Source organism: Octopus sinensis, unplaced genomic scaffold, assembly GCF_006345805.1.
Source record: "Octopus sinensis unplaced genomic scaffold, ASM634580v1 Contig16928, whole genome shotgun sequence".
NCBI classification, from domain to species: domain Eukaryota; kingdom Metazoa; phylum Mollusca; class Cephalopoda; order Octopoda; family Octopodidae; genus Octopus; species Octopus sinensis.
The window spans coordinates 20,979-44,037 of record NW_021834683.1 but is presented as its reverse complement, the minus strand read 5'-3'; the positions used below and the strand labels follow the sequence as shown (position 1 = coordinate 44,037).

Here is a 23,059-nt window from a genome sequence, read left to right as displayed (position 1 = left end):
GTGATAGAAGCACACACTATTGGATGCCCGTTTTACATGTTTCATAGCAGTCTCTTGTCTTCGATAGATTGGCTCTTCGCTTTCACAATGCTGCTTTTGAGAAAGCAGCACAGCAAAGAATTGGATTTATCCTAGAAGAAAACAGTATAATAATAATAATAATAATAATAATAATTGTAATAATAATAAAAACAATCCTTGAACGTGTTTTATTTTACCTAATGATTTCGATAAATCATTGTAGATGTAAAAATATTTCTAGCAATAACAATTAATATATCACGAATTTGTTGTTGTTTCATTTATTTAAATAGAGCATGTAGTAGTGTGGAAATGGGGAAATAAAATGAAGAACGAGATGTGGAAGAAGGGAGCAAAAGCTGAGGGGGAAAAAAAAACAACTTTCACAAACAGAGCTCCTGTGTATAAAAATGTAAGCGTTATAATACAAGCCACTAGTGTCAGTTCTAAGAATCCATCAGGGGAAGAACATTTAATGCAATTACTTCACAGGATGGATATACGTGTGAGTGTGTGTACACATACATACATATATACATAAATGTGTGAAATATGAGTGTATATATACATTCATATATATATATATGTGTATGTATATATATATATATATATGCATATATATATATATATATATATACACATATAATGCGATGTAGAATTGAATCGAAGCTGTCGCTTTTTCTGCAGCAACATGACCCACAAATAGGCAATGATATACATAAATACTGGAAATATAATCAACACGTATCTCTCTATTTTCCACTCCAAAACGACCAAACTGCTACAACAATAACCAAAATCCCTTTCCGAATTAATAACACTAAATTTACGAAGCAATACTGCTTTGTCTGTCATGAATTAATATTTGTTTTGTCGAAATTACTTACTCAAAGTGTGTGTATATATATATGTGTGTGTGTGTGTGTGCGTAGGGAAGAGAAAGGGGTGGAAAAGAGACGAGTGAGGAAGAAAGAAAAAGGATAATTGAATAATAGCGGACGACATATGTAGGTATGTTTTGAAAATATAGTAGAACGAAGATAGAGGATAAAATGTAATGATATTTAAGATTTATTGGATGAACAGGGACGTTGTTTTCGACAGAGATTCTTCGCAGGGATGGTGGGGATCTAAATTGGCGCAGATCCAATTCCAAACATGGCCACAGGGTTAATTTCACTAATTAAATGTTCTGTCAAGATGACAAAATGTAGTAGTACTTACGACAGCCAGCCATATTTAAAAAGTCTTCACTATATTTTAGCCGACGATGACATCTGTGAGATGTATGTAATGAAGAAAAACAAACGAGAAAGTGTTGTTCGTTATCTACACCAAACCAACACAATACCCATATACATCAGTGGCTTGGTCATTAGTACAACTGGTACATCGCGACATGGAGAGCCTGTGACCCACATGAACTACCTTCTTTTTAATTAAAAAAAATGCACATGAAGATTCAGGATTTTGACTACTCTAAAATAAACTTTAAAGATAGAGACGGGGGAAAGGCATAAAACTTATCAGTATACATGAATAACGTGTATAGGTATAGGGTTGTAAGGCGCGATATTTCCTGAGAGGAAGCTGTTAATAAGGAAGGAAGGAGTCTGAATGGTGTAACTAACCAACCCTACATGCAAAACACTGCACTGCCCTAGAGGGGAGCCATTCAGCTTTTGTACGAAAAAACAGTAAATAATGAGAGGTGGAGGACTGGTGAAAAAGTCAGGTAGATGAATAAATATGACTTTAGAAAAGTCATTCATACGAAGGTCTTGTTGACCGTCTTTAATGGGAACAAACACGGATGGATCAGCAGAGAACGAGAAAAAAAACATCTTCCTCTACATGATATGACAGTGCTCTTCACATTTGGATTAACTATGTAAATAAACACAATCTTGCTCCAGGCTTGCTTTGGGCAGAACAACACATTGCAAACTGACCGTTGATGTGCTAAATTAAAGACGGGGAAGATACAAATACAGTGAAATAAAGCGAAACAGAAACGAAAGAAAAAAAAACAACAGATTTCTAAAACGGTAGGGAAAAAAGTAATAAATAACAATGTGAAGATAAACAGTTGAGATATCAGATCGACTACAAACAAAATGGGGGAGAATCGATCTAAATAATCCGCCTGTTGTGATTCAATCGCCAATTTCGTTTTTTTTTTATTATGATTTTTACTTTATTTTAACTGTTTTTGAACCATCAAGAAATCTGTCATAAATTCGAGATGTGAACTTATGAATAAGACACACAAAAGACTGCATCAATTGAAAAACAATCTTTCTCTGACTGGAAGGAGGAGGGGGGAATGAATGATGCTGGAGATGGGAGACACAAAATATTGATAGCAACAGTATAAATTTAGTAGAAGTAATTGGCATTTTGTTGAATACTTACCATGCATTGTGGCGTGCAAATAAGGTAGGGAGATATATCTATGTCTAGAATATAGATGATGGTGAATGTATATATGTGGTATGCGTACACGCGCGGGTGGATACGCGTGTGTCGTCCAGGTCTGGTGTATATAATACAACAGTGTTCAGTGAAAACGAGAAGCAGCGACTGTGCCCCAGTCTGGCATCCTACAACGTGCGTGTGTTGTCTTCTAAAAGCTAAAAGATGACTCGCTCAGCTCCTCGTTTACTACTAAGTCTTTTAGAAGTTACCCAAATTGACGTAAGGATGAAGACAGTGATAGATAGAGCTGGAGGTAGGGAGAGAGAGGAGTAAGAGTTAGGAAGAGGAAAGGAGAGAGGGAGTGATAAAATAGAGATAGAAAGAGGCTAACAAGTAGCTGGTAAAAATACTAGAGCTACTATAACATAAAGAGGACTGCTGTCGCTACTGCTATTGCTGTACTAGCACCATCACCACCACCACCATTACCGCTACCACTGCAGCCGCAACAGTAAACGGAACAGACAATGAGATAGAGACTAGAACCTGGCCAACATTGATAGGTAACTAGGTAGATATGCTGAAGTACTACAGTGCGACTGTATACTTTAATGATGGAGTGGAGTTGCTGTCAGTAGAGATAGACGCGGTGACGGTGGTTGAAGGAAAAGAAGGAGGAAGATGAAGGCAACAGAATGAGTAGGGAGGAAAAAGGGTAAAGCGGAGTTTCGGTTACTCTTGTTTAACACAGGAATGGAATAAAATTAAATATGAAGTAGAATGAATACTTCTAGTAACAAAAAAAAAAAGAAGAATGAATGATAAATATAAATATTAAAAAATATATGTTGCTTCCTGTGTATGTGCGCAGGGGTGGGTGGGTGGGCAGCAGCAGTGGAAAAAAGTTAAAAAATTAAAAGGTACAAAAAAAGGGGGAAATAAGCGGGAGGTGGTGGTGGGGGGGAGAAGAAATTAACAGCAATAAGGGAGACCTCTGGCGAATATATTAACGAAGGGCATTAACTCTAAATTGGTGTAGTTCGATTGTGGTAGTTTCTTTTATCGCGCGTTAAGTGAGCTTAACGGAGAAATTTAATTCATTGTATTGTAATACTTTCAGCGGACTTCAAAAAGAAAAAGTTATTGATTTCTTTTGAAATTTTACAAGGAGGCGTATAGTTGATTGAATTGGCTCTTCTATAATACTAGTGGTTGTTTGAACGACCCAGGACAGAGATAATTAAAAGGAAACGTCAACCCCAACTGATTTTGAGATCCGAAAGAGAAAATTAAAAACCAAATTCTAAATGAAATCAAACTTCTACTCTATTACTAATTCCACGTTTGAAATTGTATAACTTCTACTGTAAAAGTCCGTGATACTTTTGCTAATGTGTTATCGAGGAGGCTTATCTTATTTGTTTATTTAAGAGAGTAAGAAAGTATTCGATTACTTATTTGCGAGAATGAAGTCGGACCGGGTTCGATGAAAATCTACAGTTGACTTTACTCCAATACTTGAACACGAAAATGTGAGGCAAAAACATGTATTTCCCCTTTCTGTATTATTTGTGTTATTTTTTCTGTATTCGTTTACATATGTTTGTGTGTGTGCGTGTAAATCGTTCTATCTTTACTAGATCCAAAATGCTATAATTTTGGAAGAGAAGTATGAAGTTGCGGCATGCATACCTTTCCTAGTGACATTAGCAGTAACGGTAAATCTAAAAGGCATCAATCATGAATTAAATCCAGTTCATATACCCTATTTGCGGGGATCCTCCCTTTTACCTTTCAGATGCAAGAAAGAAAAAAAAAGATCAGAAAACAATCCCTTCTTTCTGTCAGGTACAAAACGTCAGGGCTTCCACTACCAGCGTTGACACGATGAAAGGTAGGTCTGGAGAGATTATATAGACTCCAGTAGGTAATATGCTGTGTACAAGAATTAAAATGAAAGGGAGCTCCAGCAAGGCACCTCATGGGCAATGATCAGGTACAGATTCTTCTGAGTAGGTAAAAGTTACTGGAAATGATTGAGTAGACGTATTGTTAGCAGATAAGAAGGAAAGATAAAGTTACTGAAATAGAGTATGTGATAGAATAATTAAGCTTTGTCAGGTACATGATAGCAACAATAGTCTGAATATGTACCACAATCAAAGTTGACTCATGAACAACCAGGACTGTTTCTTAGAAGACTTCTTGAAGATTATCTTGTTAACAAAATGACAATAACTTTATCACAGCTAGTGACTTTAATGGACTATTCTAATGTACATAAAGGCTGTAGTTATGATACATGAAAGAGAGATCAAGACTCTTAATGTTATGTCATGCAAATGACCTAACTATTTGCAACACTAACTTCAAGAAATTAGCCAGTCACCTACTGCTTGCACAGTAATACAATCCAGAGAGATTTCTTACTCACCAGAAATGGGATAGGAAAAATTGTTGTAAATACTCTCATCAGAAAATGGGATAGAAACGAATGTTGTAAATACTAAGTCTTTCCCTGGTGAAAAATGTACGACTCAAATTAGACCAGTGTTTCTCAACTGGGGTTCTGCAAGAAAGAGTGAGATAAGCTAATGCTAATTTCATGATCATAATATTACTATACATGCACAACATATTGGTTATTGTAAGACAGACATCATCTTATCTAACCTATTATGTTATCAAAAAAATATAACAACCATTAGGGATATATTTAGTGATCTTTGTCATTTATGGACACCTGATATATATATGTGTGTATGATATTTACCCTGTGAACTACGATGAAAAATATGAGAAAGATAGGGTATATAATTTTTTGTTCAGGGGTTCCTTGAGACATGTAATTTATTTTAAGGGTAAAAATGTTGAGAAACATTGAATTAGACCAACAATAAGTGACAGATAAGAAGAAGATAGGACAATCTAGAAAAGGATAGTTGAAAGTTTGGCTAGATATAAGTTTAAAGAAGTACTGGGTATTGTGTGTGATAAGAAGGAGAGGTTGATAGAGACAACTTGTTACCTAGGTGGCAAAATTAACATCAGAGGAGGGTGTTATAAAAGCATAACAGAGTAAGAGCAGGACAAAAAATGCCTAAGGAGTTATTACTGCTGCTGACAATAAAAGAATTCTTTCTCTGATTGAAAGGCAGATTGTATGATGCTGTGTGCAATGCTACAGGGTATTCAAAAAGTTGGGCATTGAATGTAGAGGAGATATGATGGGAAATAAATGAAGTGCTCAAGTTTAATATTGTAATATTGGTGTGTGTGAATGATGCAGCACAAATGAGCTGAGCTAAAAGCTGGGCATTAAGCAGAATCAATCATGTAAAGAAAGAATATAGCATTGGTCCTGTCATGTGATGCATATAGAGGATTACAGTTGGGTAAAGAAAGAAAAGCCAAGCAATCCAAGTGGAAAGAATTTGTGGCAGAGGAAGACATGAGAAAAAACAATGAAGGCTGAACCTCATCAAGGAAATAAAGAGCCACATGTGGAAACATCATGCTGTAGAAAACCCGTAGGAGTGGCTGTGTGGTAAGTAGCTTGCTAACCAACCACATGGTTCCACGTTCAGTCCCACTGCGTGGCATCTTGGGCAAGTGTCTTCTGCTATAGCTCCGGGCCGACCAATGCCTTGTGAGTGGATTTGGTAGACGGAAACTGAAAGAAGCCTGTTGTATATATGTATGTGTGTCAGTGTTTGTCTCCCTAGCATTGCTTGACAACCGATGCTGGTGTGTTTACGTCCCGGGGTCGATTTGCTCGACTAAAGGCAGTGCTCCAGCATGGCCGCAGTCAAATGACTGAAACACGTAAAAGAGTAACACAGGAAGCATTGGAAAATGTGTTGGCAATAATGAAGAAAGGGGGCTGATGGTGATTATTGTTGTTGTTTTTGGTTGAATCATTACAGCCTTGGACAAATTACCTTTGGTATTTGTTGTAGCGCTTTAACCTTTTAGCATTTAAACTAGCCATATCTGGCCCAAATATTCTATCTGTTTTATGCTCAAACTACCTGGGCCTGGTCTCTCACATCTACCCTGCAATGTCATTCTAAAACTAAACATTCACATCATCAAAATCTTAAAGTTACAAGATAATGCGAGATTAATTGGAAGCAATATGAATGGATAAGCACTATATTTGATAGAGTAATCTGAATGCTAAAGGGTTAATCCCACCAAAATCAGCTTTGCTTTTCATCCTTTGGGGCAGGAGGTGGGTCAGTAAACCATTGTAAGAATGTTGAGTACTGAAGATTTGGTTAGAGTTTCAGGCCTTGTGCCTATATTTTAAAACAGCATTTTTTTTTCAGCAGACGAGCTAGAATATCAAACAAAATGAATATTTAGTAAAAGATTAATGGATTTGCAGAATCATTAGAATGTGAGAAAATTTTTCCTTAAAAATGGGGAGGAACGATGTTGAGGATGAGGGATAAGTGTCAAAAAACAGTAGGTCCATGGAGAGGAAGAAATAATTGGTAGCTCAGAAAAGGATGAGATATGTAGTTCTACCCACTGGCTTAACCCTTTCGTTACCAACCCAGCTGAAACCGGCTTTGGCTCTGAGTACAAATGTCTTGTTTTCATGAGTTTTGAATTAAAATCTTCCACCAAAATTTAGTCACAATTTATGTTCCTAACACTAGCTGAATGATAACTAAGTTATTTTACTAAATTCTTTGTTATATTTAAAGTAACTGAAAGAAACACAGATCTTAAAATAAATACAGTAACAAAAGGGTTAATTACAGCAGTAGAATAAGGTGGCAGTTGGGGAAATGAGTGTGTTGGGAAGACTTGACAGGAACAAATTTGGTTGAGAGGCCTAAAATATTTTGTGAATTTGATCTTGCGCTTTGTATTCTGCATTGAAATCCCACCGTGGTCACCTTTCCCATTCATCCTCTTGGGATCAATAAAATAAAGTAGAAGTCAAATACTGGAGTTGATGGTATGAATTTACTCTTTCTCCTCAATACTACTGGCCTTGTGCCTGAGTCACAAACAATTATCATTTTTAGGCAGTAATGATAAAAGCATCAGATAAAATGTCTTACACTATTCAGTTACGGCTCTTTACATTCTAAGTTCAAATCCTACCAAAGTCAACTTTGCCTTTCTTCCATTTGGGGTTGATAAAATAAAGTAAAAGTCAACTACTGGGATTTATGATATTAACTAACCCCCTCCCATCAAAATTTCTAGTTCTGTGCCTAAATTAGAACCAATTATTATTAGCAATTTTATAGAGTGGTGGATTGGTAAAATCATTAAGGAATCTGGCGAAATGTCATGTGGTAGTTCTTCCAGCTTTTTTGAGTTCAGACCCCACCAAAATCACTATGAGGATTAGTAAGATAAAGTATTAGCCAATTATTGGGGTTGATATAATTGACTAACCTCTCTACTCCTAAAATATTTGGTCTTCTGCTTATATTAGAATCCATTATTATTAATTGCTAGAGTACTGGGCAAAATGCTTAGTGGCATTTCTTCCAGTTCTTTATGTTCTGAGTTCAAACCCTGCCCATGTCTAAATTTGCCTTTCATCCTTTGGGTATTGATAAAAAAAAGTATCAGTTGAGCACTGGGGTTGATGTAATCAACTTACCCCCAACTCTTCCAATATTTCAGACCTTGTAGATACATTAGAATAATTATTAATATAGGCATAGAAGTGGCTGTGTGGTAAGTAGCTTGCTTACGAACCACATGGTTCTGGGTTCAGTCCCACTGTGTGGCACCTTGGGCAAGTGTCTTCTACTGTAGCCTCGGGTCGACCAAAGCCTTGTAAGTGGATTTGATAGATGGAATCTGAAAGAAGCCCATTGTATATATATATATATATATATGTGTGTTTGTCTCCCCAACATCGCTTGACAACCGATGGTGGTGTGTTTACGTCCCCGTAACCTAGCGGTTCGGCAAAAGAGACTGACAGAATAAGTACTAGGCTTACAAAGAATAAGTCCTAGGGTCGATTTGCTCCACTAAATGCGGTGCTCCAGCATAGCCACAGTCAAATGACTGAAACAAGTAAAAGAGTATTAAGGTAGCAAGCTGACAGAATCGTTTGCACACTGGGCAAAATGTTTAGCGGTATTTCATCTGTCTTCATTTCCTGAGTTCAAATTCCGCCAAGGTTGACTTTGCCTCTCATCCATTTGGGAGTTGAGAAAATAAGTATGAGATCTGTGTAATTTACTGACCTCTCTCCTGAAATTACTGGCCTTGTGCCAAAATTGGAAATCAGTATTAGGGCAACAAGTTGGCTAAATCATTAGCATGTCAGACAAAGTACTTAGCAGCATCTCTTCATGCTCTTTACATTCTGAGTTCAAATCCCACTAAGGTCAGCTTTTCCTTTCTGCCTTTTGAAGTTGATAAAAGTAAGTACCAGTTGAGCACTAGGGTCAATGTAATCACTTTACTCTCTCCTCTAAAATTGCTGGCATTATACCAAAATTTGAAACTATCATTATCATTAGCAGCAGCATCTCATACATGATGTACTCTTTACTCTTTTACTTGTTTCAGTCATTTGACTGTGGCCATGCTGGAGCACCACCTTTAGTCAAGTAAATCGACCCCGGGACTTATTCTTTATAAGCCCAGTACTTATTCTATCAGTCTCTTTTGCCGAACCGCTAAGTGACGGGGATGTAAACACACCAGCATCGGTTGTCAAGCAATGCTAGAGGGACAAACACAGACACACGAACATATACATACACATATATATATACATATATACGACAGGCTTCTTTCAGTTTCCGTCTACGAAATCCACTCACAAGGCTTTGGTCAGCCCGAGGCTATAGCAGAAGACACTTGCCCAAACTGCCACGCAGTGGGACTGAACCCGGAACCATGTGGTTGGTTAGCAAGCTACTTACCACACAGCCACTCCTGCGCCTATATAAACATTTCAATTAGAAAATCATCATTTAACATCCATTTTCCATGCTGGCATGGGGTAGACAGTTAAACAGGAGCAGGTATGCCAGATAGCTTCACCAGGCTGCCGTCTGATTTGGCCTGGTTTCTACAGCTGGATGCCTTCCTAATGCCAACCATTCTACAGAGTGTACTAGCTACCTTTTAAGTGTCACTGGCACTGGCCACAAGTTCACTTAGCTTGATGTATTTTCTCAAGCACAGCAAATTGCCAGAAGTCTCTGTCACTTACCATCATGTCCATCAGACTCAAGAACCAAAGATCATATTTCACCACCTTCCTGAGTCTACCTCTTCCACAGGTTCCTTCCACAATTAGAGATTAACACTCTGCAGAACTGATAAAGGTGACATACAGCTTTGATTTCCATGATCTCAGTAATTGGACCTTGTGTAATTAATAGTCCAGTGCAAGTGGTGTATAAAGTCAGCAAGTTTATAGTTATGTTAGGGTATCTAAAGTTCAGTTGTGATGACTTTGGGGTGCTTGAAAAAATATCACATGGTATGTTATTTGCTCTGCCAATTTTGCCCATAAAAAACAATGACTTCAAATTTGGGCACAAGGCCAGCAATTTTTGTGGGAGAGGCTAACCAAATACATTGCCTCCAGTGCTCAAATGGAACTTATTTTATTGACCCTAAAAGGATGGCACACAGAGTTGACCTCTAATTCTTTCTACTAGAAGGAGAAAGCCTGAAATTTATGGAGAAGGTCTTGTTAGTTATACTGACCCCTCTTCTCAACTGGTAGTTTATTTTACAAAAAGGATTAAAAGCAAAATCATTTCACCAGCTTTTGAACTCAGAACAAAAATCCAGAAGAAATGCATTTATCTTAAGTGTTAATGATTCTGCCAGCTCACTCACTACCTTAATTCTGTGTATTGTAACCATCATCATCATTTAATGCCCATGTTCCATGCTGGCATGGGTTGGATGGTTTGACAGAATCTGAGGTGTCCAAGGACAGCATCATGCTCCAGTATCTGTTTTGGCATGGGTTCTATGGTTAGATGCCCTTCTAAATGCCAATCACTTTACAACATAGACTGGATACTTTATATATACCACCTGAAATATTGAGGTCAACATGTATCTCACAGAACTACAGACCCTTGGGTGGGGAGGTCAGCTTCATGATAGAGGACAAGAGTTGGGCTGCTGTATAGGTTCTTGTTAAGGATCTGAATGGCTACTCACATCTAATAAGAGGATGGAGAGAGAATGAGAAAATGAAGAGTAGCAGCTGCAAGAGACAGATAATAGTAATAATTATTACTACTATTTAGGTACAGGGCTAATAAATTAGAGGAGGGCTTAAGTTCATTACTTTGATCCCAGTACTTGACTGTACCTTTATTTTATCTACTTTGACAGAATTTGAACTCAGAACATAATGACTTACAAGTACCACAAAGTATTTCATCTGATATTCTTATGATTCTGCCATGATATTCAATCAGTATCAAACTTATAACTGACTGGGAACATGAAGCTGGCAAAAATAATAATAACAATAATAATTGTTTCAAATTTTGGCTAAGGCCAGCAATTTCAGAAGCTATTATGTTCATTACATTGACCCCAGTACTCAACTGGTACTTATTTTATTGACCCCCAAAAGGGAAGAAAGGCAAAGTCTTTAGCAGAATTTGAACTCAGAATGTAAAGATGGATGAAATGCCACTGAGTGTTTTGCCCAGTGTGCTCATGACTGCCAGTTCATCACCTTAGTAATAATAATAATAATAATAATAATAATAATAATAGTTCAAATTTTGGCTTAAGGCCAGCAGTTTTGTGAGGAATTACTTAGTCTATTACATCACCGCTTGTACTTGACTGGTACTTTATTTTATCAATCCTGGAGAAATGAAAGGCAAAGTTGACTTCAGTTGGATTTGAACTTAGAATGTAAGAAAATAAGGAGTAGGGATTAGTCAGTTGCATCAAACCTAGCACTTGATCAGTACTTTATCAACCCATGAGAGATGAAGAGCAAAGCTGACCTTGACTTCTTTCTGATATAGGCACAAAGCCAGAGATTTGTGGGAAGGGAACAGTCAATTATACTGTTGAGCCATTTGTATGTTTACAAGTACATGTATATATATATATGTATGTGAGTGTATACAAATTTTTGTGTTTGGGTGTTTACAAGCATGCATAAACATGTATGCTTGAATTTACATATGTGTGTTTGTATATACCTGATCCTATTTAAAATTCATAAACATATGAGTAAATTTTGTTTTTATTTATTTGCTCTCATTAAATTTGATAGTATCTTAATAACCTAGTTGGCTACTGTTACATCTAATTTCCCCATGCCAGTCTTTCTTGTTTGCTTGCTTACTTGCCTGCTTGCTTGCCTGCCTGCTTGCTTGCTTGCTGGATCTTTCCACTTCCCCCAGGGGGACAATACCACTCACTTTGGGAACCACTGCTCTAGATGAATAAATCACTCAACTTCACTCCTCAGTATTCCTGTTGCTTACAGGAGTAAATCACACCACTTGCGGTATCTAGTTAGAGTAAAGTGGCCTCAGCAATTGAGAATTAAACCTCTTGATACAATGCAGAGCCAATAGCCAAAATACAAATATTTAATAACAGGGGTTTTTGGGTCATAACACCTGCAACAGTCAAGGGATTACTGTAATGAGAATATTCTGGTTCCAGTTGACTTGGTTATCCACCTTCTATACTAGTATTGAAAATATGAAGTCCAGCCGTGTTGCTCATCTGATCATTACACTAGTAATATTAATATTGATCTTAGTTTTCTACCAGCTATATATATTAGGGGTCAATGTAATCAACTTACCTCAGCCCCTAAAATTGCTGGCCTTGCCCCAAAATTTGAAATTGATATTGAACCCAGTTGATTTTATCATCCATCCCCTCTACTAGTAATATTGAGCCAAGCTGGATTGATCATACACCCACAATACCAGTAATAATAATACTTTGTCAAAAGAAATATTAAGTGCTCAGTGCAACAAATGGATTCACAAATGAGGCTGTTTAAAGAAAGGATTGAATAATATATTGATGGTTTGGTTGAAATAGTAAATAATTTCTTTTAATGGTGGTGGCAGGAAGCTGGTAATAAAAGTAGCTTGATATTGGCAAAAAGTTCATTAAAGAACAATAATAAACTTTTATCTGGAATGCTGTGGACCGAAAGTGTTTAGGATTTTCTCTGATTGTGGAATGATTATATATCAGCATCAATATAATTGCATAACTTAGAGACAGGACCCAAATCTAAGCATGTTATACATTTACCTTTCATAATGCAGTTTGTCTAACTGTACCTATTTCTTTACTACCCACAAGGGGCTAAACACAGAGGGGACAAACAAGGACAGACAAACGGATTAAGTCGATTATATTGACCCCAGTGCATGACTGGTACTTCTTTAATCGACCCCGAAAGGATGAAAGGCAAAGTCGACCTCGGCGGAATTTGAACTCAGAACGTAGCAGCAGACGAAATACTGCTAAGCATTTCGCCCGGCGTGCTAACGATTCTGCCAGCACGCCGCCCTAACTGTACCATCACTGTATATGTTGACAAAGCTCTTTCTGCTCCAATCTTAATCAGCTCTGATGTTTCCCAGAGTTCCATTTTGTACCCAACTCTCTTCCTTCTATACAACAGTGACCTACTCATCTCTACATTCAACAGTGCCTACTTTTATGCAAATGATAATCCCATATCAAGGAAATATCTTCCTCTTCTAAATATGGGTGACGATCAGCTAGAGCCATTGCAGTCACTCCGAATGCTGTGTTCTACTACACTGAGAATGTCTCCAGGTAAAAGCATCTCCTCAGCATAGCTTGAAATACATTCCCAAAACTAGTTCTTCTCTTCGGTCTCGAAAATATTCCAATCACCAACAACTGCTGATGCTCTACAAAGCTTTGTTGAGCATCAGCAGTTGGTGGTAAGACATTTTCCATTTTTCTGTCTGTCTCTCTCTCTTTTCCTTTGTGAAGGCTCAGCAGGTAGTAGATCTGACAAAATAGTGTTTATAGGTGCAGAACCAAATATTTCTCTTGCACCCGTAAACACTATTTTTTCAGATCTGCTACTACCTACCGAGCCTTCACAAAGGAAAAGGGAGAAAAAAAAGGAAAATGTCCTACCTATTTGAAGACTATGGAAATATTTACAAAACATTTCATTTAATCTTTTCTTCAATTTAATTGTTTTTCTTCTTAATTGATATCTGCCTATCTTTTACTCTTATTTGAAAAAGTCAGAAAGACTGAAACCGGTACTAACTGTCACAAAATGCATTTCATGATAAAATTATTTTAGCATTTTCTACCTTGTCTTATTTTCCTTATACGTATCAACTCGTGTGTTACTTTTCAATCTTCTGCATATATGTGTATGTGTATATATATGAGAAATTAAAAAAGGAAAATACACATAGTTTTAATATAATTTATAATATATCGACCGGTTTTGCTATCACTGTTCATGATATTATGTTTTACTTATTTGAATATGTATTTTTTCTTAAGAAGAAATTTTGTCCATGTTGTGTGTAATGATATTCACAAGTGAATAACTTCACAAGTAGATAAATAAGGAGAGGTAATTGGTTATCATTATTATTATTGTGGGTAAGGGAGATAACTGTTCAGCTTTCGGTAATGGGAGGGGAATATATATGTACAGACAAAAACAAGTTTCGAAAACCTTGTTTAGTGAGGGGATTTATGTACAGTGATGTAATCGTGAATTGAAATATGTAAAAAGATAAAAGTTGGTTATGCATGCATATTAAGACGTGTTCTGTATTTTTCAATGAAAAAAGTTTCTTTATTTTAACGTTCTTGTGGAGATATTGTGTCTTTGCACTGGTAGAAGGGGAAATCTGTGAAATTTGGTTTGATGTTATCTGCACATTTTTCTATATGTTCACTGCGAGGAATTTGCCTGTATTGCAGGAAACAGATTTGCTTTTTATGTAGAGTGGTTCTCTTTCTCGAGGTCATACTCGTTTGTCCAATATAGTTGTGTCTGCAACCCAAGCAGGTTATTACATAAATTAGGTTCTCAGAGGAACAAGTGAAACTAGTTTTAATTGTGAACCTCTGTCCTTGTTTGAAAAGGAAATCCGAGCCTTCAAGTAGGTTGGGGCAGGTTCCACAGTTTGGGCGTCCACATTTTTCAACCATTAGTTTCGTGGTTGTTTGTAAAGCTTCGCATTTGTTAGTAGTCTCTGTAGTGATTTGTCTTGTTTTTTGCATTTGATGAGTTTGTGTGTTTTCAGGATGTCATTCATTTTTGGATCTCTAGTTAGTAAAGGAAGATTTTGCACATTACTATTTATATCAACACACAACCCCAGAAACAGTGAGGCATTCAACACTATCATGAATAGCAATAGCGAAACCGGTCGATATATTAAAAATTATATTAAAACTATGTAAGTGTGCGTATTTTCCTTTTTTAATTTCTTTTATACACTACGGTGTTAGGAAGGGCATCAAGCTGTAGAAACACTGCCAGATCAGACTGGGCCTGGTGCAGCCTTCTGGCTTCCCAGACCCCAGTTGAACTATCCAACCCATGGAAAGCGGACATTAAACGATGATGATGATGATGATAACTCACCATGTGGGGATAAGTGAAATTCCTGCTTTCTGTTACTATATATATATATATATATATACACACACACACACACACACACATATATATATACAGACACAGTAGCCTTGGGTAGATTTTCTATTGGCCAGCTCCTGTCAACTGTCCTACCCATGAATGCATAGAAGATAAACGTTGAATGATGATGATGATACATATTTGATTAATGAGAGAGGTGGAAGATGGAAAATATGAGAATGTTTATTGATCGCTACAATTGTTTTGACCCATCTAGTATCAGTCCCTCACAGATGGGATACCAAACAATTGGGTTAGGAATATCCGTCAGGGTAGATGTGTCTCTTCAGGTGATTACAAGATGTATCTCCTTAAAATAGCATCTGTTCCACAAGTTTTCTTCTCAGTGTGTGTATACAATAAACATTCTCGTATCTTCCATCTTCTGTCTCTCTCATTAATTAAATACCTAACAGGCACTCATCGTCATCATCATCGTTTAACGTCCGCTTTCCATGCTAGCATGGGTTGGACGATTTGACTGAGGACTGGCGAGCCAGATGGCTACACCAGGCTCCAATCTGATCTGGCAGTTTCTACAGCTGGATGCCCTTCCTAACGCCAACCACTCTGAGAGTGTAGTGGGTACTTTTATGTGCCACAAGTACGAGAGCCAGTCAGGCAGTACTGGCAACGGCCACACTCAAATGTTGTTTTTTACGTGCCACCTGCACAGGAGCCAGTCCAACGGCACTGGCTATGACCTCACACGAATGTTTTTTTCACGTGCTAGTAAGGCGATGCTAGTAACGATCACGCTTGAATGGTGCTTTTTACGTGCCACCAGCATGGAAGCCAGCTGCTCTGGCAACGATCATGCTGTGAAAGTGAATGTGCTTTACCAGTTGTATAACATATGATTTATTATCTAACACACATATATATATATATATATATATATATATATACACACACACACACACACACATATATATACAGACACAGTAGCCTTGGGTAGATTTTCTATTGGCCAGCTCCTGTCAACTGTCCTACCCATGAATGCATAGAAGATAAACGTTGAATGATGATGATGATACATATTTGATTAATGAGAGAGGTGGAAGATGGAAAATATGAGAATGTTTATTGATCGCTACAATTGTTTTGACCCATCTAGTATCAGTCCCTCACAGATGGGATACCAAACAATTGGGTTAGGAATATCCGTCAGGGTAGATGTGTCTCTTCAGGTGATTACAAGATGTATCTCCTTAAAATAGCATCTGTTCCACAAGTTTTCTTCTCAGTGTGTGTATACAATAAACATTCTCGTATCTTCCATCTTCTGTCTCTCTCATTAATTAAATACCTAACAGGCACTCATCGTCATCATCATCGTTTAACGTCCGCTTTCCATGCTAGCATGGGTTGGACGATTTGACTGAGGACTGGCGAGCCAGATGGCTACACTAGGCTCCAATCTGATCTGGCAGTTTCTACAGCTGGATGCCCTTCCTAACGCCAACCACTCTGAGAGTGTAGTGGGTACTTTTATGTGCCACAAGTACGAGAGCCAGTCAGGCAGTACTGGCAACGGCCACACTCAAATGTTGTTTTTTACGTGCCACCTGCACAGGAGCCAGTCCAACGGCACTGGCTATGACCTCACACGAATGTTTTTTTCACGTGCTAGTAAGGCGATGCTAGTAACGATCACGCTTGAATGGTGCTTTTTACGTGCCACCAGCATGGAAGCCAGCTGCTCTGGCAACGATCACGCTGTGAAAGTGAATGTGCTTTACCAGTTGTATAACATATGATTTATTATCTAACACACACATATATATATATATATATATAGAGAGAGAGAGAGAGAGAGAGCAATAAGAAAATGGAGGGGATCAATAGGTGGTTCATCAATTTTTGACATATTATGTCAACTTATTTATTTATTTACTAAAATGACAATTACAAGAATATACATACATGTATAACATGTTTTGCTTTACATATAAAATATTTTTAATATATAAAGATACCAGTAATTATTAAAATATAACATACAGGAATATACACACAACAGGTTTCTTTTACTTTCCATATACCCAATTCATTCACAAGGCTTTAGTCAGCCTGAGGCTAAAGTAAAAGACACCTAAACTCAAACTTTGTAACTGGGAAGCAAGCTTCTTACCACAGAGGCACACCAGCACCCATGTAGTTTTATATAATTTTGGTGCTAATCCAGTTTCACTTCGGAAACATTTCAGTTTTCACGTAAAACAAATTTGCTTATCTTTTCCCATCAACTTGTCAACTGTATAAAATGTTCCACTTTTGCTACTTACATTTGCATCTGATACTCAGTTATTGAGCTAAATTTTACTAACAACATTTTTGCAAATATGTTCTTCATTTCCAGATGGGCTGCTACACAATACAGAACATTCAGACTGTCTCCTTTTGTGGAACCTTCCATACAGTTTGGGAACTGTTAGTGATGAAAGTGGCATGATCACTGGATCTTTTATGTTATCCTGAAACAATTCCTTAATTCTTTTGACACCAACCCATTCGTGACCACCTTTCTGTTGTAAAGTGATCTATATTTCAAATTTCCATGTAAACCCTTTGGTGTTCAAATTTCTCTATTAAATGTAATACTTTTTCACTCAAATTGTTTTGAATTAATCATGCATTATGTTATAGCTTTGAGGTTTCAATGATATGATTGTTTATTTTTAGAATGTCACTGTAGGTTAGGTGTGAGAGGCTAGATATGGCCAATTTGAATATAAAACATTTAGAATATTTGGGCCAGATATGGCCGGTTTAAACACTAAAGGGTTAATTTATGTTCCAAAAGCTAGCTTAATAATACATTAGGTTATTTTACTAAATTCTTTATTATTTTCAAAACTAATTGAAACAAAGGCAGTGTATTTTGACGAAGATATTTGATAACAAAAAGTGTCAAACACATTTTGTTATGATGTGTGTAAGAGCTATTAAGACAATATGACTCACCCCTGACACAACAAAATTTGCTTCAACACACAAATTTACATAAAGAATCTTGCAAACCAGATACAAAAACGAAATATAAACAAGTAGATATATATATCATCATCATCATCATCGTCATTTAACGTCCGCTTTCCGTGCTAGCATGGGTTGGACGATTTGACTGAGGACTGGTGAACCGAATGGCTGCACCAGACTCCAATCTGATCTGGCAGAGTTTCTACAGCTGGCTGCCCTTCCTAATGCCAACCACTCTGAGAGTGTATTGGGTGCTTTTACGTGCAACCAACACGAGGGCCAGTCAGGCAGTACTGGCAGTGGCCACGATCAAATGATGTTTTTTATGTGCCACCTGCACAGGAGCCAGTCCAGCGGCACTGGCAACGACCTCGCACAAATGTTTTTTTCACGTGCCAGTAAGGTGACGCTGGTAACGATCACACTCGAATGGTGATCTCAGTCAATCTCTGAAGGGAAACAACTGCTTCTCACCATTTTATATATATTTGTAATTTCAGACTGCTTAATCAACTGAACACAAATCAAGACTTTGAATTATCTACAAGTTATTGCTTGATTCAAGTTGTTGCTGTTGCTTAACCTCAGGTCAGCCTTGATTCAGCAACTGTATGATTGAAACTGTTCTAGCTATGACATTTTGTTGAGACATTCTTTTGTCTTTTTTTTTTTTTTTTTGATGCATGGCAGTGTGGTTAAGAAATTCACCTTGCAATTGCATGGTTTCTAGGTTCAATTTCACTGCACAGCACCTTGAGCAAGTATCTTCTACTATAGCCCTGGTCCAATGAATGCCTTGTGAATGAATTTGGTAGATGGAAACTGTAGAACTATGTAGAAGGTGGCAAGCTGGCAGAAACGTTAGCACGCTGGACAAAATGCTTAGCGGTTTTTTGTGTCTGCCGTTACATTCTGAGTTCAAATTCCGCTGAGGTTGACTTTGCCTTTCATCCTTTCGGGGTCGATAAATTAATTACCAATTATGCACTGGGGTTGATGTAATCGACTTAATCCTTTTGTCTGTCTTTGTTTGTCCCCTCTATGTTTAGCCCCTTGTGGGCAATAAAGAAATAGGAAACTATGTAGAAGTCTGTTGTATAAATATATATATATATTTATATAAATACCCCATTCAGTCATAAATGACCATGGGATTGCACCTAGAAAATTACCCTTCAAGGTATAAGTCTGAGCAAGGTTGTTTATGGAAGACCAACAGTCACACATGCATACCAGCCTCTCCTCTTCATGCCACCAGTGTTATCCAAGGAAAAGGACAGCTTGACACTAGTAATGTTGCAGCTCATTTCTGAGTGAACTGGAGCAACATGAAATAAAGTGTCTTGCTCAAGAACACAATACACAGCCCAGTCCGGGAATTGAACTCACTACCTTGTGATTGTGAGCCCGGTGCTCTAACCACTGAACCATGTGCCTTCATATGTATACATATACCCTATAGAGTGTAGGGTAGTACCTCATGGTGAGAAGCCGTTGTTTCCCTGCAGAAATTGACTGAGATCCTATTTAGTTCCCACTCCTGCTTCTATCTCGTGTATGGCTCCACAGATGCTGCACTGTGTGGCAGTGTCCACATTCTGATTCCTGGTTTTGATTGACCAGCTAAATTACATGAGTGAACCCAAGTACTATGTTTGAGGGTGGGAATGCTTATCTCTTAATATTTGAAACTGGAATAGCAAAGAGTGCAGAAGAAGTTAAGTTAATTTTTTGGCTCAAAAAGCAAAAAGCAAGGCCATGTAGGGGGACATGGAGTTATGTACAGGGAGAGTGTTCAGGCCATTTCTGGTCAAGAGAGACTTTGAACCGAGCGGTCGTCGGCATCTTCACTATCTCGTCCGGCAGCTTATTCCACGGATCTGCAATCCGGATGGAGAAAGCCCCTCTCCTTCGATTGAGGTGAAATCGTCGCAGAAAACGGGTCTATGGATTTGCTGGCCTGAAAGTGGAGTATGTGACATGCCATAAGACCAGGTGAACCAACACATAAATGGCAACATCAATCAGTCATTATGAAAAGAATTGGGACCTTATCATGTACTATCTTAAACAAATGGCAATTATGTTCCAAACAGATCTGGAGTCTTGGCAAGTTAACCCGTGAACACAGGGTGGGCACCTGGCTGGTGGTGATATATGTTTTTGTCAATAGAGTGGGTATATTATTTAAAGTGTATAGTATTGTAGACCCATTAGGTATACAATATTGTAGATCTATTGTGTAAGATGTATGAATGAAGATAGTTGCATCAAGAGGTGCCGATTTCTAACTATAGAGAGAACATGTGGAAGGGGTAGACCCAGGAAGATGTGGGACGAAGTGGTGAGAAAGGATCTACAGATGTTGGGATTCACAGAGGGGATGACAGGGTTTGCTGTGCTTGGAAAAACACACCAAGCTTAATAAAAGCATGGTTGTCTTTGCATACAGACTTGTCCCTGCATCCCACTCCAGCTGAGCATTCATAATCTTGCAGGCTCGTGGGTATTGGTGCAATGTAAAAAGCACCTAAACTGGGGCCACATAAAGGCACCTGTACCAGTGCTGCATAAAAGTACCCAGTATATTCTGTAAAGTGGTTGGCATTAGGAAGCGCTTCCAGCCATAGAAACCATGCCAAAAGTGACATGGAGCCAGGGCAGTTCTTCAGCTGGTCAGCTCCTGACAAACTGTCAACCCATGCCAGCATAGAAAACAGACATTAAATGATGATTACAGCTGGTCTTACCAGTCAGTTTATCACCAGATGTTAGATAACTGGGTGGTTATATAATATATGTGCTCTTCAGGGATGGCAAGTGTGGAAAAAAGAGCTACAGTTCTGTGTTGGAAGTGAGAAAATATCACATCCAGATTGTGGGTGCTGTGAAAAAGAGGAAATGAAGTCTATACTTTGATAGACAAGAATTTTTCATGGCAAATAGCTGTGCCTTGTTGAGGAGAATGAGGTTAATAAAAGTTAGAGATATCTAACTGAATGAATTTACTTTACTTTTTTTTTCAGCTAATGCTGGAAAACCAATCAATTACATCATTGGAGTTAGACCATATGTTAAGTTTTATAGTATTTTTAAGTGTGGGTATGCACTTATCAATGACGTGCTTACTAGCTTTGCCTAAATCTGCTTTTGAGGGGCGTATCAGCCTTACAGGTGGGTTAGTAGTGAAGTTAGGTTTATGGTCATTCAGGTTGACTTGTTGGGGTCTGGGTTGGTAAGGTTCAATCCTGTCTTCTAACTTTAACTTTTCTACGATTTGTTTAGCCTGTAAGTTTAAATTAGTTTTGTTATTTTCATGTGTTATTTTGTAATTTTTCAGGATTGCCTTTTTAAGCAAGTGTGGTATAAATCATAGTCTAAATGGTATAAGTTACTGGTTTCGTTCATCTGTACAAGAATCTGTTTTCTTCTTGAGATCCGTTGCTGGTGTGCACAGTTTCCTTAAGTGTTCGTTTCTTTGTATGAGGGAATTTGTAGAATTTAATGTTATTTACAATACTCCAAAGTTTATCTTTTAATCCAGCCAGTTGCAGATTAGGTGGTGGAAATTTCTGAGATTTAAATAAATGCTGTAATTTCTCATAATTTATGGTGTGGTATGGTGTTTCTTTCCTTCTGAGTCAAAATGGTATGCATGTCACCTTGATTATACAGAGAAACTTTCAAATTGTCATCCTGAATAAGTTTCTTATATTACATGTATCTGATTTAATCTGAAGGAATTTAAGTTATTTTTATTTAATTGTATTAAGTACCTAGTTGTTGTACAAAACATTGAGAAATACACTTTGACTTACTTTAGGATCTAGAACTATATGTTTCATCCTGAAACTTAAGGTCAAGATGAGGTCAAACATGATGTAATTTTTATAGCTATATCAAGTTTCTAAACCTCCTCACATTCTTTTTTCTATCTAAAACCATAGTAACCTAGCAAATTACATTGGCGACACATAAATACACCGAGTTCATTTTGAATCACATTTGAATAAAGGTGCATAGTTGAAAATAGCTGGATGCAAATACAACAGCTAATTCTGGACACACACGTCAGTCATATCCTTTCCTACTCTAGGCACAAGGCCCAAAAAATTTTGAGGGAAGGTGGTCAGTCGATTAGATTGATCCCAGTAGACAACTGGTACTTAATTTATCAACCCTGAAAGGATGAAAGGCAAAGTCAACCTCAGCAGAATTTGGATTCAGATGAAATACCACTGAGCATTTCGCTCGGTGTGCTAATGTTTCTGCCAGCTCACTGCCTTCTGTGTCAGTTATATCTAAACCAATTATGCTGTATGATTAACTGTAAAAATAAAAATGAAAAAGTATGCAGATACACAAGCCTCCATATTCATTGTAATTGTTTTATATATATATGTATGTGTATGTCATCATCATCATCATCGTTTAACATCTTCTTTCCATGCTGGCATGGGTTAGATGATTTGACTGAGGACTGGTGAGCCAGATGGCTGCACCAGGCTCCAATCTGATCTGGCAGAGTTTCTACAGCTGGATGCCCTTCCAAATGCCAACCACTCCAAGGGCTAGTCAGGCAGTACTGGCAACGACCACGCTCAAATGGTGCTTTTTACGTGCCACTTGCACAGGAGCCAGTCCAGTGGCACTGGCAACGACATCGCTCAAATATTGTTTTTCACATGCTACTGGCACAAGTGCCAGTAAGGTGACGCTGGAAACGATCATGCTCGAATGGTGCTTTTTACATGCCACCAGCATGGGAGCCAGTCAGTGGCTCTGGCAACAATCACACCCGGATGGTGCGCCTTTAGCGCTCCACTAGCACAGATGCCAGTCATGCTGTGCTATCATCGAATTTGATTTTGATTTCACTTGCCTCAACAGGTCTTCGCAAGCAGAGTTTAGTGTCCAATGAAGAAAAGGTATGTATAAGTGGGCTAGTTACACCCCTGGCAT

General features: G+C 37.9%; 1 long non-coding RNA gene across 1 annotated transcript in view; it reads left to right on the top strand.

Annotated features, from left to right (window-relative positions):
- Positions 1-3,410: 3,410 nt before the first annotated feature.
- Positions 3,411-23,059, top strand: part of LOC118761739 — a 40,021-nt gene continuing 20,372 nt past the window's right edge. The window contains exons 1-2 of the long non-coding RNA XR_004997607.1: positions 3,411-3,971; positions 22,988-23,025. This is a non-coding gene — a long non-coding RNA (uncharacterized LOC118761739). The remainder of the gene's footprint in view (positions 3,972-22,987; positions 23,026-23,059) is intronic.